Below are 16,178 nucleotides of genomic sequence, written 5' to 3'. Positions count from 1 at the left end.
ACCAGTATGTAGTTTAAAGAAAAAGGATTTGACAGTCGGTCTTACCGGCATCTTCTTAACTCGCTTTAGCACATCTTTGCCTGGGCCTCCACAGTAAAAGGAACGGGATAAGGGAGCAGGTATAAATATATCTAGCAAATCTTTGTAAAGTTTTTTTTCCTGGGTACAGCACATAGATACTGTGTAGAAAAGTGAGCGCTCAAAGTGCGAAAGGCTGCCACAACTTCACGCCAAAAACCTGTTACACCACGATTCGTGGCCGGGTAACTCGACACAACAAATTCCGGCAACACATTGCCTAAGCGCACCTGCAACATTGTGCGCAACAAAGGATCGGTTTGATCACGTAGAAACAAAAATCTTGAGACAACTTGCTTCAGAAACAAATTAGAAAGACCAAGGCCGCCCCTTTTGACCGGAAGGAACAGATTAACTCGACTTGTTCGCTCCCAATTTGAGCTCCAAATAAAGACAGCAAACGCTCTATGCAGCTTCTGCAGGTTTGCTCGGGTAATGAGCCCGAACTGGAATAAATACCAAATTCTGGCTATTAAAAATACATTGCACACACTTGCGCGCGCGAAAACAGAAAGGTCACGTCCTTTCCAGCCATCTGCTTTTTTCCTTGCACTCTGCGTTATCTCACCCCACAACTCCGTACTGCTTTTATAGTGCTCCAAGGGTACCCCCAAGTACTTCGCAGGAGAGGTTGTCCATTTCATGTCAGCAAACGCGGCAGGTGTGCGGTCCCAATCACCGTGCCAAAAACCTGTGCACTTTAACCAGTTAATTTCGGACCCAGTCTTTTTGCAATATTCACCCGCAACTTTCACAACTTCTTTAACGTTTTCTTGATCCGCGCAAAAAACAGCAATATCATTAGCGTAAGCAAGCACTTTTACTTGCGCCGACAGAAGAGTGAAACCGCAGATCCCATCGTTGTGTAACAGTGATAACAGAAAAGGCTCAAGGCAGATCGCAAAGAGCAAAGGCGAGAGCGGGGAACCCTGCCTGACCGAAGAACACACAGGTACAGGTTCAGTCAGCTGTTTGTTCACTATAATTCGGGTAACACAGTTGTCGTACGCCATCTGTACTCCTTGTATTATCACAGAGCCGACGTTGGCATATTCTAGAATGGCGAAACGAATGTCGTGTGACACTCGATCGAAGGCCTTTGCAAGGTCAAGCTGTAGCATGGCAACTCGGCCCCCGAAGGCATCGCAGCATTCAAGAACAGTTCTAGCAATGTGCACATTTGTTTCAAAGGTGCGACCTTTAATACCGCACGTTTGGTGGGGCCCTACAAGGTCCTTTATAACCTTTTGCAGTCTGTTGGCAAGAATCTTCATAAACACTTTATAGTCAACGTTGGTTAGGCTTATCGGCCGATAAGCCCCAACCGACAGAAGTTTAGCCTGGTCCTCACTTTATGGTATTAAAACCAAGTGTGCTGTTTTAAATGATGGTGGCGTTTTCTTTGTCTCATAAATTTCTGTGAAGACGCAGTGGAGAGCTTGGGTGAGTTCGGCTTTGAACTTCTTATAAAATTCACTACCTAGGCCGTCAGGACCGGGAGATTTTCCGGCACTCAGCTCTTCGATTGCTCTTCCCACTTCGCTTACGCTGATTGGTACCTCCAGCCCTTGTTTTATATCGTCTCCTAGTTTTGGCATACGGGATAAGAACGTGTTTGCGAACCCCTCTTCTTCAAACCGTCGCCGCCCAAGCAATTCCCGATACTGCTCAAAAAACGCCAACTGAATCACTTTGCTATCATTCGTTACCTCGTTTCTGTACCTGATTTGTCTTACTTCGTTCTGAGTCGCGTACTTCTTTTCGTCACTAAGCGAGCGTTTAGTAGGTACTTGGTCAAGCCACAGACGTTCAGCACGGGCCCGTATCATGGCAGCTGTATACTTGTCTTTTTCGATAATCTCAAGTTTACTTTTTGTATCTCTTATTTCTTTCTTATATTTTCCCGGCTGGGAACTTTCCAGGCTTACGAGCAAGTCAAGTTGGCAATGTAGTTCTTTTTCTTTAACACGTTTATCGTGGCATATGATGCTTGCCCTTTCAATCGCGTTTATTTTCACTTGTTCTTTGAAATCTTCCTACCTAATTACCCAGTTCCCAGGCTGTGCTGATAGCAATGCTTTAATGCACTCATTAACTTTAATGCCAAAGCGTTCATCCTCGAGTAACTGTGCGTTAAACTTCCACAGGTCCCACGAGAAACGAGATTTCGTGTCTTTTTTCCCCAGGGTAAACGTAACTAAGCTGTGGTCGGTAAATGACATGTGTTTCACCTCATGGCTATTGCACAAATGAATCAGATCAAGCGACACATACGCTCTGTCAAGTCTCGCGTGACTTTCACCCTGGAAGTGAGTAAAATGCGGCGCTACCGAAAGAACTTCAGCAACATCATCTAAACCATTTTCTTGCACAATCGAATTCAACAATTCCGCACTTTTGTCACGAAGGAGTCTTTTGTAAATCTATTCTCTGCTTTACAAACGCAGTTAAATTCGCCCAAGAGCACTATTAACCGCTCACAGCACACATATTGTTCAAGGCGCTCAAAAAATTCCCTGCGCTCGTTCTCCCTGTTAGGGGCATACACGCATATGACTCTCCATAGCAAATTGCAATAAAAAAAATCCACTACAACCAAACGGCCAGTTTGACACACAGTTAAATTCTGCTCGACAATCCCCAGAGAATTCCTAATAAATACAGCACAACCGCCCGATGTGCCAGAAGAATGGCACATACAAACATTGTAGCGTGCCGTAAAAGGCTGCACCATAAGGTCCGCCTGTACGTCTCCTGTACGGCTATTATGTCTAGTTCATTATCAACGAACAGCCGGCTTAGTTGGTACTGACGCTTCTTGGAAGCCAGTCCCCTGACATTAATTGTTGCAATGCGCAACACTCTAAGAGGTGTAGAAGCCATCTAGTTTAGGTACAGGAGCCATATGGTGCATACCTCGGGACACAAGGCGACGGTGCGGGTGACTTGCCTAGTCTGAGGTGCTCGATGGGTGCGGTGCCGGTAATCCAAAGTCTCTTGCACAAGTGCCTCTTGCGTATGGACTGGAAAATCAGCCCATGCAGTCCGTTACCGAAAAAGGCCATCTCACGCCCACAGAAACCACTCACAGGGCACTCACTCCAACTAAGGCGGCGGCTTAGCCGCCGCTCGTTGATCGGCCTGTACATTCGGCCGCGGTTTCAACGTCGGTCGCCTGACACCAACAGTCTTCTGCGGCGGCTCGTCGCCTTCGCTCACTTTGGGCTCTCCATTCGCACTGTGCTCGTGCGGTCGCTTCCCTGCTTGGTTGCTGGTTGATGCATGTGACACTTCCATGCTGTCACCATGCTGGGGAACGACGGGAGCTGAAGCCCCACCGCTCAAGACTTCGTCCGTTGGCGCCTTGACTTCTGCAGGCTGCGCTGCCTGTTGCTGCCGCTTACTGCTGGGCTCCTCTACGCTTGTGGATATTTCCGTAGGGGGCACAGCAGGGGCCTTCTCCACGCTGTCCCCTGCCTCTGCTGCAGCGTCTTCCGCGTCAGCCTCGTCCATGACAAGTTCGGACGAAATGTCAGTGTTGACTGGGACGGCAGCACTCGCGTACGTGCGTACGCAGCTGCTTTCTTCGTGCTCGTAGCGACGACAGGCGCCGCATCGTGGAACCTTGCACTCACGGCGAATGTGCCCAGTACCGTGGCAGCGCAGACACAGCGGAGCTCTGCCCGGTACAACCACGAGAGCCAGCTCACCGCCAACCCTGACTTCGTGAGGGAGGTCCTCCAGCTTCACGCCAGGATTCATTTTCAATGAAACCAAGCGTGTCGTCGACCCCTTGCTGGCGACACCCTGGACGCGCCACCACTCCTTGGTGACTTCGCTCACCTTGCCGTACGGAGCAAAGGCTACCCTCACGTCTTCGTCGGGCACGTTGTGCAGCAGCCAGTGCAGCTTGACGCGGACGTCCTGGTTTGCCGGGTCGATGACGAGACAGCGGCGGTCCTTGACTTTCAGTTCTCCGGCAGAAAGAATTTTCGTCACCGCCTCAGCACTCGCGAAAGTAACAGCCCATACATGGCTCATGCGATACGCCCCCAAGGCGATAACCTCGGGGAGCAGCATCAGCTGAGCCAGCGCATCCCTGAAATCTTCGACCCGATAAGGACGGTCCCGCACGTCAGCGTGCAAAAAAACTGTGTTCAACACAACACGTCCTGTAGGAAGGGTGGGCAGAATCACCTGATACTCTTCATCCGAGGCAAAAGCCCTGTTTCCGCGTCCAGACATGACCGCTGTAGCTGCTCCAACGGAGCCCGTCATCGCACGTCCGTCACGCTCGGTGGCCGGAAGTCGAATCCCTCGGCCATCCTGACAGAACACGGGTGCACTGAAATCGGTGCAGAATAAAAGCTTCCTTTTTGGTTTTGTGTGCATAAAAAGAAAAACAAAAACAGTGATGTCAGAAGTGGGATTCGAACCCACGCCCGGAAGACCGGACTGCGACCTGAACGCAGCGCCTTGGACCGCTCGGCCATCCTGACAGAACACGGGTGCACTGAAATCGGTGCAGAATAAAAGCTTCCTTTTTGGTTTTGTGTGCATAAAAAGAAAAACAAAAACAGTGATGTCAGAAGTGGGATTCGAACCCACGCCGGAAGACCGGACTGCGACCTGAACGCAGCGCCTTGGACCGCTCGGCCATCCTGACAGAACACGGGTGCACTGAAATCGGTGCAGAATAAAAGCTTCCTTTTTGGTTTTGTGTGCATAAAAAGAAAAACAAAAACAGTGATGTCAGAAGTGGGATTCGAACCCACGCCCGGAAGACCGGACTGCGACCTGAACGCAGCGCCTTGGACCGCTCGGCCATCCTGACAGAACACGGGTGCACTGAAATCGGTGCAGAATAAAAGCTTCCTTTTTGGTTTTGTGTGCATAAAAAGAAAAACAAAAACAGTGATGTCAGAAGTGGGATTCGAACCCACGCCCGGAAGACCGGACTGCGACCTGAACGCAGCGCCTTGGACCGCTCGGCCATCCTGACAGAACACGGGTGCACTGAAATCGGTGCAGAATAAAAGCTTCCTTTTTGGTTTTGTGTGCATAAAAAGAAAAACAAAACAGTGATGTCAGAAGTGGGATTCGAACCCACGCCCGGAAGACCGGACTGCGACCTGAACGCAGCGCCTTGGACCGCTCGGCCATCCTGACAGAACACGGGTGCACTGAAATCGGTGCAGAATAAAAGCTTCCTTTTTGGTTTTGTGTGCATAAAAAGAAAAACAAAAACAGTGATGTCAGAAGTGGGATTCGAACCCACGCCCGGAAGACCGGACTGCGACCTGAACGCAGCGCCTTGGACCGCTCGGCCATCCTGACAGAACACGGGTGCACTGAAATCGGTGCAGTATAAAAGCTTCCTTTTTGGTTTTGTGTGCATAAAAAGATAAACAAAAACAGTGATGTCAGAAGTGGGATTCGAACCCACGCCCGGAAGACCGGACTGCGACCTGAACGCAGCGCCTTGGACCGCTCGGCCATCCTGACAGAACACGGGTGCACTGAAATCGGTGCAGAATAAAAGCTTCCTTTTTGGTTTTGTGTGCATAAAAAGAAAAACAAAACAGTGATGTCAGAAGTGGGATTCGAACCCACGCCCGGAAGACCGGACTGCGACCTGAACGCAGCGCCTTGGACCGCTCGGCCATCCTGACAGAACACGGGTGCACTGAAATCGGTGCAGAATAAAAGCTTCCTTTTTGGTTTTGTGTGCATAAAAAGAAAAACAAAACAGTGATGTCAGAAGTGGGATTCGAACCCACGCCCGGAAGACCGGACTGCGACCTGAACGCAGCGCCTTGGACCGCTCGGCCATCCTGACAGAACACGGGTGCACTGAAATCGGTGCAGAATAAAAGCTTCCTTTTTGGTTTTGTGTGCATAAAAAGAAAAACAAAACAGTGATGTCAGAAGTGGGATTCGAACCCACGCCCGGAAGACCGGACTGCGACCTGAACGCAGCGCCTTGGACCGCTCGGCCATCCTCACAGAACATCGGCGCACTGAAATCGGTGCAGAGTAAAGGCTTCCTTTTTGGTTTTGTGTGCATAAAAAGAAAAACAAAACAGTGATGTCAGAAGTGGGATTCGAACCCACGCCCGGAAGACCGGACTGCGACCTGAACGCAGCGCCTTGGACCGCTCGGCCATCCTGACAGAACACGGGTGCACTGAAATCGGTGCAGAATAAAAGCTTCCTTTTTGGTTTTGTGTGCATAAAAAGAAAAACAAAACAGTGATGTCAGAAGTGGGATTCGAACCCACGCCCGGAAGACCGGACTGCGACCTGAACGCAGCGCCTTGGACCGCTCGGCCATCCTGACAGAACATCGGCGCACTGAAATCGGTGCAGAGTAAAGGCTTCCTTTTTGGTTTTGTGTGCATAAAAAGAAAAACAAAACAGTGATGTCAGAAGTAGGATTCGAACCCACGCCCGGAAGACCGGACTGCGACCTGAACGCAGCGCCTTGGACCGCTCGGCCATCCTGACAGAACACGGGTGCACTGAAATCGGTGCAGAATAAAAGCTTCCTTTTTGGTTTTGTGTGCATAAAAAGAAAAACAAAACAGTGATGTCAGAAGTGGGATTCGAACCCACGCCCGGAAGACCGGACTGCGACCTGAACGCAGCGCCTTGGACCGCTCGGCCATCCTGACAGAACATCGGCGCACTGAAATCGGTGCAGAGTAAAGGCTTCCTTTTTGGTTTTGTGTGCATAAAAAGAAAAACAAAACAGTGATGTCAGAAGTGGGATTCGAACCCACGCCCGGAAGACCGGACTGCGACCTGAACGCAGCGCCTTGGACCGCTCGGCCATCCTGACAGAACACGGGTGCACTGAAATCGGTGCAGAATAAAAGCTTCCTTTTTGGTTTTGTGTGCATAAAAAGAAAAACAAAACAGTGATGTCAGAAGTGGGATTCGAACCCACGCCCGGAAGACCGGACTGCGACCTGAACGCAGCGCCTTGGACCGCTCGGCCATCCTGACAGAACATCGGCGCACTGAAATCGGTGCAGAGTAAAGGCTTCCTTTTTGGTTTTGTGTGCATAAAAAGAAAAACAAAACAGTGATGTCAGAAGTGGGATTCGAACCCACGCCCGGAAGACCGGACTGCGACCTGAACGCAGCGCCTTGGACCGCTCGGCCATCCTGACAGAACACGGGTGCACTGAAATCGGTGCAGACTAAAAGCTTCCTTTTTGGTTTTGTGTGCATAAAAAGAAAAACAAAACAGTGATGTCAGAAGTGGGATTCGAACCCACGCCCGGAAGACCGGACTGCGACCTGAACGCAGCGCCTTGGACCGCTCGGCCATCCTGACAGAACACGGGTGCACTGAAATCGGTGCAGAATAAAAGTTTCCTTTTTGGTTTTGTGTGCATAAAAAGAAAAACAAAACAGTGATGTCAGAAGTGGGATTCGAACCCACGCCCGGAAGACCGGACTGCGACCTGAACGCAGCGCCTTGGACCGCTCGGCCATCCTGACAGAACACGGGTGCACTGAAATCGGTGCAGAATAAAAGCTTCCTTTTTGGTTTTGTGTGCATAAAAAGAAAAACAAAACAGTGATGTCAGAAGTGGGATTCGAACCCACGCCCGGAAGACCGGACTGCGACCTGAACGCAGCGCCTTGGACCACTCGGCCATCCTGACAGTTTTTTTTCTTTATTGCCTGACTGCGGCAAGAACCACAGTAGACAAATACACTTACACGGCACAATGAAAAAAAATGTATCCCTTAAAATGCATCCATGGGGTACGCCATTCTCTTGGGTGAAGGTCATTGAGAGGGTTGCTCCAAGACGGACTCTGAATGTGCGGTTAGACAGGAAGTCGTTCAAGCACTTCAGCATCCTGCCGCGGATCCCTAGCTCTGCTAGGTCATGGAGGATGCCGAACTTCCACGTGGTATCATAGGCCTTCTCCAAATCGAAGAAGACCCCGATACAGTGCTGTTTGTGGATGAATGCCTCCCGGATGGTGTTTACTAGGCGGACAAGGTGATCAGTGGTCGAGCATGCTTTCTTAAATCCACATTGACGTACATCTAAGAGTCGACGAGATTCAAATGTGAAGGTCAGTCTAATGTTTATTATGCTTTCGAAAGATTTAGAAATGCAGCTTGTGAGGGCTATCGGTCTGTAATTGTTAGTACTTGTTGGTGGTTTTCCGGGTTTCAGAAAACGTACTATTATTGCTTTCTTCCACTCCTCAGGTATATTCCCAGTTGTCCATATTTTGTTAAAGAATTTCAACAATGCCTGCACGGCAGCCTCAGAGAGATGGGTAAGCATAGTGTAATGCACATTATCTGGGCCTGGTGCTGTCTTTTTACCAGAAGATAATACCGTAATCAATTCCTGGAGTGTGATGGGTTGATTGTAGTCCTCGTGCATACCTGCTGCAAATAGTTTCTTTTTCTGCTATTGCTCTGTACTTCTGGAACGTGTTTGTGTAATTGGACGAGCTGGAAACTTCAGCAAAATGCTGACCCAGTATGTTGGCCTGTTCTAATGATGTTTGTGTCCCGGGTGCAGTCAGTAGGGGAAGTGTGAAAGGTGCATGGCCACTACTGAATCTACGAACCTTTTCCCACATTTTTTTTAGGTTATTGAGCTGTTTATTGAGGATACTTATTTCTGCCACGAGGATTTCTCGGAATTTCTTCGAACGAATTGCGCTCTGGCCTTGGCCCTCTTAATGGCAATCAAGTTCTCCGCTGTGGGATACCGACGCACAGAGCCCCAACCTTTATTTTGTTTTGTTTTCAATGTGCATTCTTTGCCCACCATACTTTGTTTTTTATGTACAAGTCCTGTTGTTTGTGGTATGGCTAGTGTAGCGGCCGATATTATGCATGTAGCAAACTTTACATTAATTTCGTCTATGCTGAGGTCTTCACAAAATTTTATCTCTAGTGTGGCACTAGCTGTAAAAGGTGGCCAGTCGTCGAGGTGAAGTTTCCAGCGCCGTGGTCTTGTGGGGATGACTGGAGTAGACGATGAGAGGTTGATGATGGTAGGTGATCACTTCACAGAGGGTCATTTAAAACATCCCATTTAAACTCATTAAAAAGCGATGGTGATGTGAAAGCTAAATCGAGGAAGCTCATATTTGTTGAGCTTGGGCAACAATAAGTGGCTTTTCCTGTATTTAAAAGACATATTATTTGAGAGGAAAAAATCTTCGATTATTTGTCCCCTTGAATCACATCGTTCGCTTTCCCAAAATGGGGAGTGAGCGTTAAAATCGCCAACTACCAGATATGGCTCCGGCAGTTGATCAATCAGGCTTTATAAATCTTCGATTGTTAATGTGATGTGCGGGGAAAGATATACAGAACATACTGTTATTGTTTTGTAGGTAACGACGCTAACTGCAACTGCCTCAAGTTTTGTGTTAAGTTTGGCTTCTTGAGCAGGGACGCCGCTTTGGACGACAATTGCGACGCCTCCCGAGAGTTGATTTGCCTGCTCGCGATCGCGCCTAAAAGTTTTATAATGTTTCAAGATATGCACATGTTGTGGACCAAGATTGGTCTCCTGAAGACGTAAAACTATGGGTAACATTGACCCTAAAATATGTGTTATGTCACTATAATTCCGCATAAGTCCTCTGCAATTCCAGTGAGTTAAAAAAGCCATGTTTATGCTTTTGAAAGGAAATGAAGGGATATTTATTTATGTAGTGGGCCCGTTATGAAGGGCCTGTCTTTTTTTTTTCGCTCAAGAGAGCTGTTCCGCCGCTGTAATGGAGGCGGAGTGGGTGTGTTATCCATCACCTCAACAGAGGTGCTGGAGGACCGCGCAGCCGCGGTTGTGTTAGTTTCAGGTTTCTCCCGATGGGGGGAGGTCCTGCGGGATGCTGACCTATGGACCGGCGGTCCCCGCTTTGATGGTGGCAGAGCAGCCTTCGCTGTCGCTGCCTGGGGCGTGGAGGGCCTTGCCATCGGCTCGGTGGAAGTGGCCTCGGCAGGTACCGAAGTGCTTTGTGGTGCTACGCCCTTGCGCACCACATCAGCGAAGTTTGGTTTTAGTGTGAAAGAGAATGTGTTGGTAAGCGCAAAACGCCTCCTTGCCTCTTTAAACGAAATGTTTTCTTCGGTCTTTACGGTGATGATTTCTTTTTCCTTTTTCCAGGACGGACACGCCCTGGAGTACGCAGCGTGGTCTCCTTCGCAGTTTGCGCAGCGAAGTGCTGCATCACATTCCTCAGAATGGTGGTCCTTCGAGGCGCATTTCGCGCAGGTTTTGCGGCCGCGGCAGGTCTGTGAGCCGTGGCCAAGCTTTTGACAGTTGAAGCATCGGAGGGGATTGGGTATATAATGTCTGACATTCACTTTCAAATATCCAACTTCGATCGTTTCGGGCGAAGTGCTGGTGTTAAATGTGAGGACCATATGTTTGGTGTCTATTTCATTATTATCCTTGCGGATTTTGATTCGGTGAACGTCAATCACATTCTTGTCGGTGAGCCTTTGAAGCATTTCGGCTTCTGTTAAAAGGATGTAGTCACTTTCTGAGATAACGCCTCGGACTGTGTTAAGGGATCGGTGGGGAGAAACGGAGACAGGGATGTCCTCTATGGAAGCAATGCTTGAGAGTTTCGAGCACTGGATGCTCTCACGCAATTCAAGGAGTAGGTCGCCACTGGCCGTTTTTGATAACTCGTAACCAGCTAGGGCCCAAGGCATCTGTTAAGCATTTGGACGATATTATTCGGGCTTGCTTTTGTTCGCATCCACTGTAAATAACATGAAACTTTGAAAATGCTTGTTTTTTTTTAGAGAAAAAATCTGCTTCGTTCCGCCCTCTCTTGAGAGAGCTATCTGGTTTTGAAAGGGGGGGAGCCATAAAAAAATGTAGTTATTCGGTCATGGTGCCAGCCACCCACCACGGAGTCCAACGAGGGGACAGGACAGGAACTTGAAAGCAAGTCCTGCCCACGCCAACTGTACACCTCAACTATAACAAAATATGACGCAACTCAGGGTAGTTGGTCACACAAGGTTAACCCTCGCCGCCAGGAAAAAAAGAAAAACCAGGAAGTGAGTAGGAGATAGGAGAGTTGCGAGAAAGAGATAGGAAAGTGAAAGACGGAGAGGAGGACAGGAAAATGCGACTGCCCCCGGTCGGGTCATGCCGGAGGTGCCGTCTACAGGAAGCTGGGGCCAAAGTCGTGTGTTGCCTCCGCCGAGGGGCCTTAAAGGTCCAAACGCTCGGCATCAGCTCAACCACCAGGATCCCCTTTTCCCCGGACACGGCGATGCCACGCACGGCGAAGCGCGGGTGCTCGGGTCCGTGGTGATGCACGGTTCACCATCACCCCCTGCGGGGATGTCCCTGCGGATGCTCGGAACCCGCGGTGTCGCCACTCACTGACGCCTGCAAGCTGCAGACGCCCCCCTGCGGGGAGCAAAAAATTCACCACGATGCCAACTTCAAGGGCAAACATTCTTTTCGTATACGCCGAAATCCCGACCAGCTTGCAGGTTTGAAGACTGCCCTGCAGCGAGACCAACTTTTCACTTGAAGGCGGCGCTACAATTACACCGTCTGGTCGGTGCCATGATGTCGGTGAAAATCCATTTCTGAAAAACTTCCACTGCCGCGGAGCATGCCCACGCCACCACAATAAGGTGCCTAGAAGGACCATAAGCACACGAAGAGAAAACTAGGTCAAAATGGCAGCCGGTGGTCATGTGTGCTTTCATCGTCATCAGCTACGGGTAGTTTACGGATACAGTTCCGTCTTCCGTTGGCGTTTCGTGAGGGCCCTACCTGGATATACTACTGTTTTTTTTCTTTTTCATACGTTGTAGTCGTATTTTATGAATGCGAGGACAAAACGCTCGAATTGATCGAGCCGACCTAGGAGTCTCATATTTCGTGTTTAAAAAAGAACTATAAATATCAGCTTAGATTCGTATAAGTGCGGCATGGACGGACCAGCTCACGTACTTTTTGGCCCTCAGACATATCTTGCTCATAGCGCAGGCTCAGGCTGCTGCCGTGTTATTTTTAAGGTGGAAGCCTGTAATAGCCCATACTCCCGGTCGAGATCCTGTCAGTCCGTTACATCGCCGACCGAAAGTCACGATAACGGAAGTGACGTCATGCCGCCCGTCTTTCCGTTAAGCTCTTCATCTCGATAAGAAAAAAAAATCTCTGTGCACGATTGGATTCGAACTACTATCCTTCCGTTCCGCAGCCGAGCGTGCTAACGACTACGCTTTTTTTTCTTTATTGCCTGACTTCGGCAAGAACCACAATACACAAATACACTTATACGGCACAATGAACAATACTTAACACTATCCGCCTGGTGGGTATGGGGTCACTCTGCGTCCAGCCGGCTGGGAAGGCGAGCTTCCGTGCAAGCTACACGCAGGCGTTATTCAGGTACGCAACACGTTTCCCCAACCCGTGGCGCAGGGTCGCAGCCACGGCAGGTCCGGACGAAATAGGCAACGACAGGGCACGCTAGGAAACAGTTTATTATCCTAACGCGAGGTAAAGCACACTGCGGATGAATGTTCTATCCGTAAAATAGATGTTCAGCAGCTCACCAGGTCGTTGACGTCGTCTGGCGTTGGTGTTCGGGGGCCGGCGGGCAGCGGAGGGGTCCTTGGGGCACTTAGGTAAGGTCCAGCAGCGAGAGTCCCTTCCCGCCGCGCGTTCCCCCCTTTTATCCCCTCGGTCATTGCCTCCCTGGCAGCAAATCGTTGCCGTCAAGCTTAGGGCCGTTGTACGATCGTTTCGGAGCGCCTTCCGCCTCGTCCGGTTCGGGACGGAGCTGGCGGATCCGCCTCGTTCGGCGAACGGATGGAAAGTTGGTGAACTTCAACTTTCTGGCGGACGAGCGCATCCGGCCGGGGACCGGATTGCAGCTATTGGCTGCTTTTCCCGTGACGTCAGTGACGTCCGAGCCCCTCCTCCCTCCGCCTCGGTTCTGCTCTGCCCCGGCCTGCCGGGGCAAGATGGCCATCCGTCGACTGAACTGGGGAGCGCGGCCTGGGCAGTGGCAGCGATGTCGCGAAGCATATTATATTGTACACATCTTGATATTACCAGTGTTCAGAGCGACTGCAAACTTCGCCGCGTTCAGCAGTGGCGAGCGATAGTTCCACTAGTTGAATTCTGTAATCATCTACGTTGACGGAGTTGACAGAGCGCCTCTTCAAACCGATGCAAACCTGTGCAGTGGCGGTGTCACGAAGTGTTTATTTCGAGCTGTTTTTGGTTTTTGCATGAGTTTGTAATTCCTGCTGCGGCTCTGCAAACCGACGCAAGACCTGTGCAATGGCGGTGTCACGAAGTGTTTATTTCGAGCTGTTTGTGGTTGTGGCAAGCGTTTTGAATTTCTGCTGCGAGTTATTTTCCTGTGCGTGCGCAAGTTTCACAGCATAGCGACAAGTGTCCGCGTAGTGAAAGTGATTATGGTCGGTGCGAGTGCTTTCCCGTCAAATCAGCGATATGTTCATCTGCGAAAAACTCGCGACGCCCGCCGTTTTCCGAATGTTGAAATGAACTTGGAGCTGTGCAGCTGGTCGCTTCCGTTGCGATGGCTGCAGTGATCGTGACCGAGGCGAGCCCACGACGTTGTTTCTGCTACATAGCAAACTGCTGCGTGTGCGACTTGACACGATCTTGGCTGCACGGCCGTCGCAGTGTTTTCTGCTGCGACAACAGCAGCGTCGCCAGTCTTGTGCGTCTTGGTGCACGATACAGTGGTACGTTTTATGATCATGGGTGCGCAGGTTGAGACAGTGTGCCAGCGGCATTATGTAGCCTGTGTGAAAAAAATCGGTGCGCAGTGCAAATGTCAGTTCGGGGGCACCGTCATTTTGTATGTGTGTGTGTGTGTGTGCCACACGTCAAACAAAGGTACCAAAGTGAATTAAGCTGTCTCTATGCTTTTGTTGGAGGCCTGTTTGCCAACATGATTTTGTCAGTGCCGAGCAGTTGTTGAGCAGCAGCGCTTAATGCTATCAGCTGCATTAGTTTATTTGATGAGGCATTATCGAAGCCTTCAAGAGATGTAATCCATGCACATTTGCATGTTCATATGCTGCCTTCATTTGTTTGTGACTGCCTATGAACACGATTATTTGCCTGCAGGGTGATGATAACCCTGGTTGGCCTGCAAGAACTTGTGTCGGCAATGTAGTATGTTCCGGGATTTTCTTAGCCCTCCTCGCATTTTCCACGAGCAGAAATTTATTTGCTCATCAGTAAATTCATGATTGAACATTCCTCACTTATATAAGTTGCCTGCAACACTTATCCGATCCCATCTGTTTCATGGTCATGACAGCACTATTCCTGCACATGTTATCAAACAACAGTTACAAGGCTTTTTTAATGCCTTGAAATGTGCTATGCACTGTTGCGTGGCGGTTGGCTTTGCAATACCAGTCTGCACTCATTCCTGCGAGCCCTGCAGTATCGACGCAACTCTGGATCAGTTGAGGCTGACACCAGATATAAATTGAACCCATTTCTTTTTTGCTTGGATCGGCTGAAATGGTTGTGGTCATTAGCATTCACAGATTCTCCACTTTGCACTGGAACAAAGTTCTGTTTCTGCCTAACGTGCATGCCTGAAACCAGAGCATTGCATTTTTCGTCTCGTAGTGCGCAAAATCTCTACACAAGGGTCGCTGACGAGAGCCGCCGACAAAAGCAGGAACTTCAACACGCACACCATGGCGATGCCGAAGCGCAGCCTACTAGGCCTAGGTGCAGGTCGCCGAGGAACGGAAAAAAGTACCACGTGACCACGAAAAGAGGTTATTATTTGGGGGGGGGGGCGCTCGTACGGGAAGTAGGTAGGGAAGGGGGGGGGGGGAGCGCAGTGTGCAGGGATATCGGGGTTTGGAGAGGGGGGCGGGAAAGGAGGTAAGGGAGAAGGTAGTCGGGCGCATACCGATCTGCCCCTTGGGATGCGGGAGCCCGTTTCGGCGCGTGGAGCGATGCTGGCGGTGCGCTAAAGTGGTTATTGGGAAACTTTTATACGGGGGGGGGGAAGAGAAGGGGGGAGGCGCAGCCCGGTAACTGCCTCCTTTATGCAGGGGAACACCGCAACTGGGCTGCGCGGGGAGGGGGAGAAAAGAGAGAGCAGAGAGGGAAGCGGGTCTAGTTGGAAAGGGCAGGAAGAGAGGAGGGAAGGGGGGGGGGCAGTCGGCGCATACCGATCTGTCCCTGCGCAGCGGCGGCTCGTCGGGGCGCCCGAGGAGATGTTGGCGGCGCGCTCATACTACACAGAGGAAAGCGCGCGGCCTCGGGATCAGTTTAAAAGCGGCCGGTAATGGCCGCCCTGTCAATATAGTGGATCAGGTGGCGTAAAGCCCTGCGTGTTCTCCAGGCAGATGCGGCCGGGAACAGTAGTTCGCTCGAGGTAGCTGAGGGAAGCCCCAACTCCCTATATTCTATGCGCAGTGCGGTTCGCGGTCCCGAGAAAGCGGGGCACTCACACAGTAGGTGGTCCACTGTTTCCAGCGCGCCGCAGTCAGCACAGAGTCCGTCCCCGACGCCTCCGATGCGCTGGCGGCGTTCGGCAGTCCACACACAGCCAACTCTGATGCGCAGCAGGAGACGTCTAGCCCTGGTGCCGAAGTCCACGAAGCTTATAAGGCGCGGAGAGTTCCCGGATGCAACACGGGGATCCGGGTGTCGTGCCATGAGCCTACGGTGGATGGTGTTGCGGGCCACGTCAAAGGGCGTCACGGCGTCGCTCTCGGGGATCGCACTGTTCCCATGCGCGGTCTTCGCTAGCCGATCGGCTGCCTCGTTACCGGGCAGGCCAATGTGCGAGGGAACCCACTGCAGCACGATGTCACAACCGCGATCGCGCACTGCACATAGTTTGGCAGACAGATTCGCTACACAGGGGGTGCCGCGGTCGGGATGACGTAGTTGCATCAGGGCGGCACGTGAGTCACTCGCAATCACCACAGCTGTCATCCGAGACTGTCCAGCGATGATGTCCGCGGCGAGGTGGAGCCCAGCCAGCTCGGCCACAGTCGAGGAAGGGCAGTGCGGCACTCTACACTGTCGCTCGATCCCAAGAGCCGGG

At 50.8% G+C, this 16,178-nt stretch overlaps 20 non-coding genes across 20 annotated transcripts; all 20 read right to left on the bottom strand.

Annotated features, from left to right (window-relative positions):
• Positions 1–4,493: 4,493 nt before the first annotated feature.
• TRNAL-CAG (transfer RNA leucine (anticodon CAG)) lies at positions 4,494–4,577 on the bottom strand. The gene has a single exon. It is a non-coding gene; the product is annotated as a tRNA-Leu (tRNA).
• An 84-nt stretch (positions 4,578–4,661) lies between these two features.
• On the bottom strand, positions 4,662–4,744 carry TRNAL-CAG (transfer RNA leucine (anticodon CAG)). Its single transcript has one exon. It is a non-coding gene; the product is annotated as a tRNA-Leu (tRNA).
• An 84-nt stretch (positions 4,745–4,828) lies between these two features.
• On the bottom strand, positions 4,829–4,912 carry TRNAL-CAG (transfer RNA leucine (anticodon CAG)). Its single transcript has one exon. It is a non-coding gene; the product is annotated as a tRNA-Leu (tRNA).
• An 84-nt stretch (positions 4,913–4,996) lies between these two features.
• TRNAL-CAG (transfer RNA leucine (anticodon CAG)) lies at positions 4,997–5,080 on the bottom strand. Its single transcript has one exon. It is a non-coding gene; the product is annotated as a tRNA-Leu (tRNA).
• Positions 5,081–5,163: 83 nt separating this feature from the next.
• Positions 5,164–5,247, bottom strand: TRNAL-CAG (transfer RNA leucine (anticodon CAG)). Its single transcript has one exon. It is a non-coding gene; the product is annotated as a tRNA-Leu (tRNA).
• An 84-nt stretch (positions 5,248–5,331) lies between these two features.
• TRNAL-CAG (transfer RNA leucine (anticodon CAG)) lies at positions 5,332–5,415 on the bottom strand. The gene has a single exon. It is a non-coding gene; the product is annotated as a tRNA-Leu (tRNA).
• Positions 5,416–5,499: 84 nt separating this feature from the next.
• On the bottom strand, positions 5,500–5,583 carry TRNAL-CAG (transfer RNA leucine (anticodon CAG)). The gene has a single exon. It is a non-coding gene; the product is annotated as a tRNA-Leu (tRNA).
• Positions 5,584–5,666: 83 nt separating this feature from the next.
• TRNAL-CAG (transfer RNA leucine (anticodon CAG)) lies at positions 5,667–5,750 on the bottom strand. The gene has a single exon. It is a non-coding gene; the product is annotated as a tRNA-Leu (tRNA).
• Positions 5,751–5,833: 83 nt separating this feature from the next.
• Positions 5,834–5,917, bottom strand: TRNAL-CAG (transfer RNA leucine (anticodon CAG)). The gene has a single exon. It is a non-coding gene; the product is annotated as a tRNA-Leu (tRNA).
• Positions 5,918–6,000: 83 nt separating this feature from the next.
• TRNAL-CAG (transfer RNA leucine (anticodon CAG)) lies at positions 6,001–6,084 on the bottom strand. Its single transcript has one exon. It is a non-coding gene; the product is annotated as a tRNA-Leu (tRNA).
• An 83-nt stretch (positions 6,085–6,167) lies between these two features.
• On the bottom strand, positions 6,168–6,251 carry TRNAL-CAG (transfer RNA leucine (anticodon CAG)). The gene has a single exon. It is a non-coding gene; the product is annotated as a tRNA-Leu (tRNA).
• Positions 6,252–6,334: 83 nt separating this feature from the next.
• On the bottom strand, positions 6,335–6,418 carry TRNAL-CAG (transfer RNA leucine (anticodon CAG)). The gene has a single exon. It is a non-coding gene; the product is annotated as a tRNA-Leu (tRNA).
• An 83-nt stretch (positions 6,419–6,501) lies between these two features.
• TRNAL-CAG (transfer RNA leucine (anticodon CAG)) lies at positions 6,502–6,585 on the bottom strand. Its single transcript has one exon. It is a non-coding gene; the product is annotated as a tRNA-Leu (tRNA).
• Positions 6,586–6,668: 83 nt separating this feature from the next.
• Positions 6,669–6,752, bottom strand: TRNAL-CAG (transfer RNA leucine (anticodon CAG)). The gene has a single exon. It is a non-coding gene; the product is annotated as a tRNA-Leu (tRNA).
• An 83-nt stretch (positions 6,753–6,835) lies between these two features.
• On the bottom strand, positions 6,836–6,919 carry TRNAL-CAG (transfer RNA leucine (anticodon CAG)). The gene has a single exon. It is a non-coding gene; the product is annotated as a tRNA-Leu (tRNA).
• An 83-nt stretch (positions 6,920–7,002) lies between these two features.
• On the bottom strand, positions 7,003–7,086 carry TRNAL-CAG (transfer RNA leucine (anticodon CAG)). Its single transcript has one exon. It is a non-coding gene; the product is annotated as a tRNA-Leu (tRNA).
• An 83-nt stretch (positions 7,087–7,169) lies between these two features.
• TRNAL-CAG (transfer RNA leucine (anticodon CAG)) lies at positions 7,170–7,253 on the bottom strand. The gene has a single exon. It is a non-coding gene; the product is annotated as a tRNA-Leu (tRNA).
• An 83-nt stretch (positions 7,254–7,336) lies between these two features.
• TRNAL-CAG (transfer RNA leucine (anticodon CAG)) lies at positions 7,337–7,420 on the bottom strand. The gene has a single exon. It is a non-coding gene; the product is annotated as a tRNA-Leu (tRNA).
• An 83-nt stretch (positions 7,421–7,503) lies between these two features.
• On the bottom strand, positions 7,504–7,587 carry TRNAL-CAG (transfer RNA leucine (anticodon CAG)). The gene has a single exon. It is a non-coding gene; the product is annotated as a tRNA-Leu (tRNA).
• Positions 7,588–7,670: 83 nt separating this feature from the next.
• TRNAL-CAG (transfer RNA leucine (anticodon CAG)) lies at positions 7,671–7,754 on the bottom strand. The gene has a single exon. It is a non-coding gene; the product is annotated as a tRNA-Leu (tRNA).
• Between the last annotated feature and the right edge of the window lie 8,424 nt (positions 7,755–16,178).

Source organism: Amblyomma americanum, chromosome 3 (genome assembly GCF_052857255.1).
Source record: "Amblyomma americanum isolate KBUSLIRL-KWMA chromosome 3, ASM5285725v1, whole genome shotgun sequence".
In the NCBI taxonomy this organism is placed as follows: Eukaryota; Metazoa; Arthropoda; class Arachnida; order Ixodida; family Ixodidae; genus Amblyomma; species Amblyomma americanum.
The sequence above is the reverse complement of the archived record's forward strand: the minus strand, read 5'-3'. Positions and strand labels throughout refer to the sequence as shown.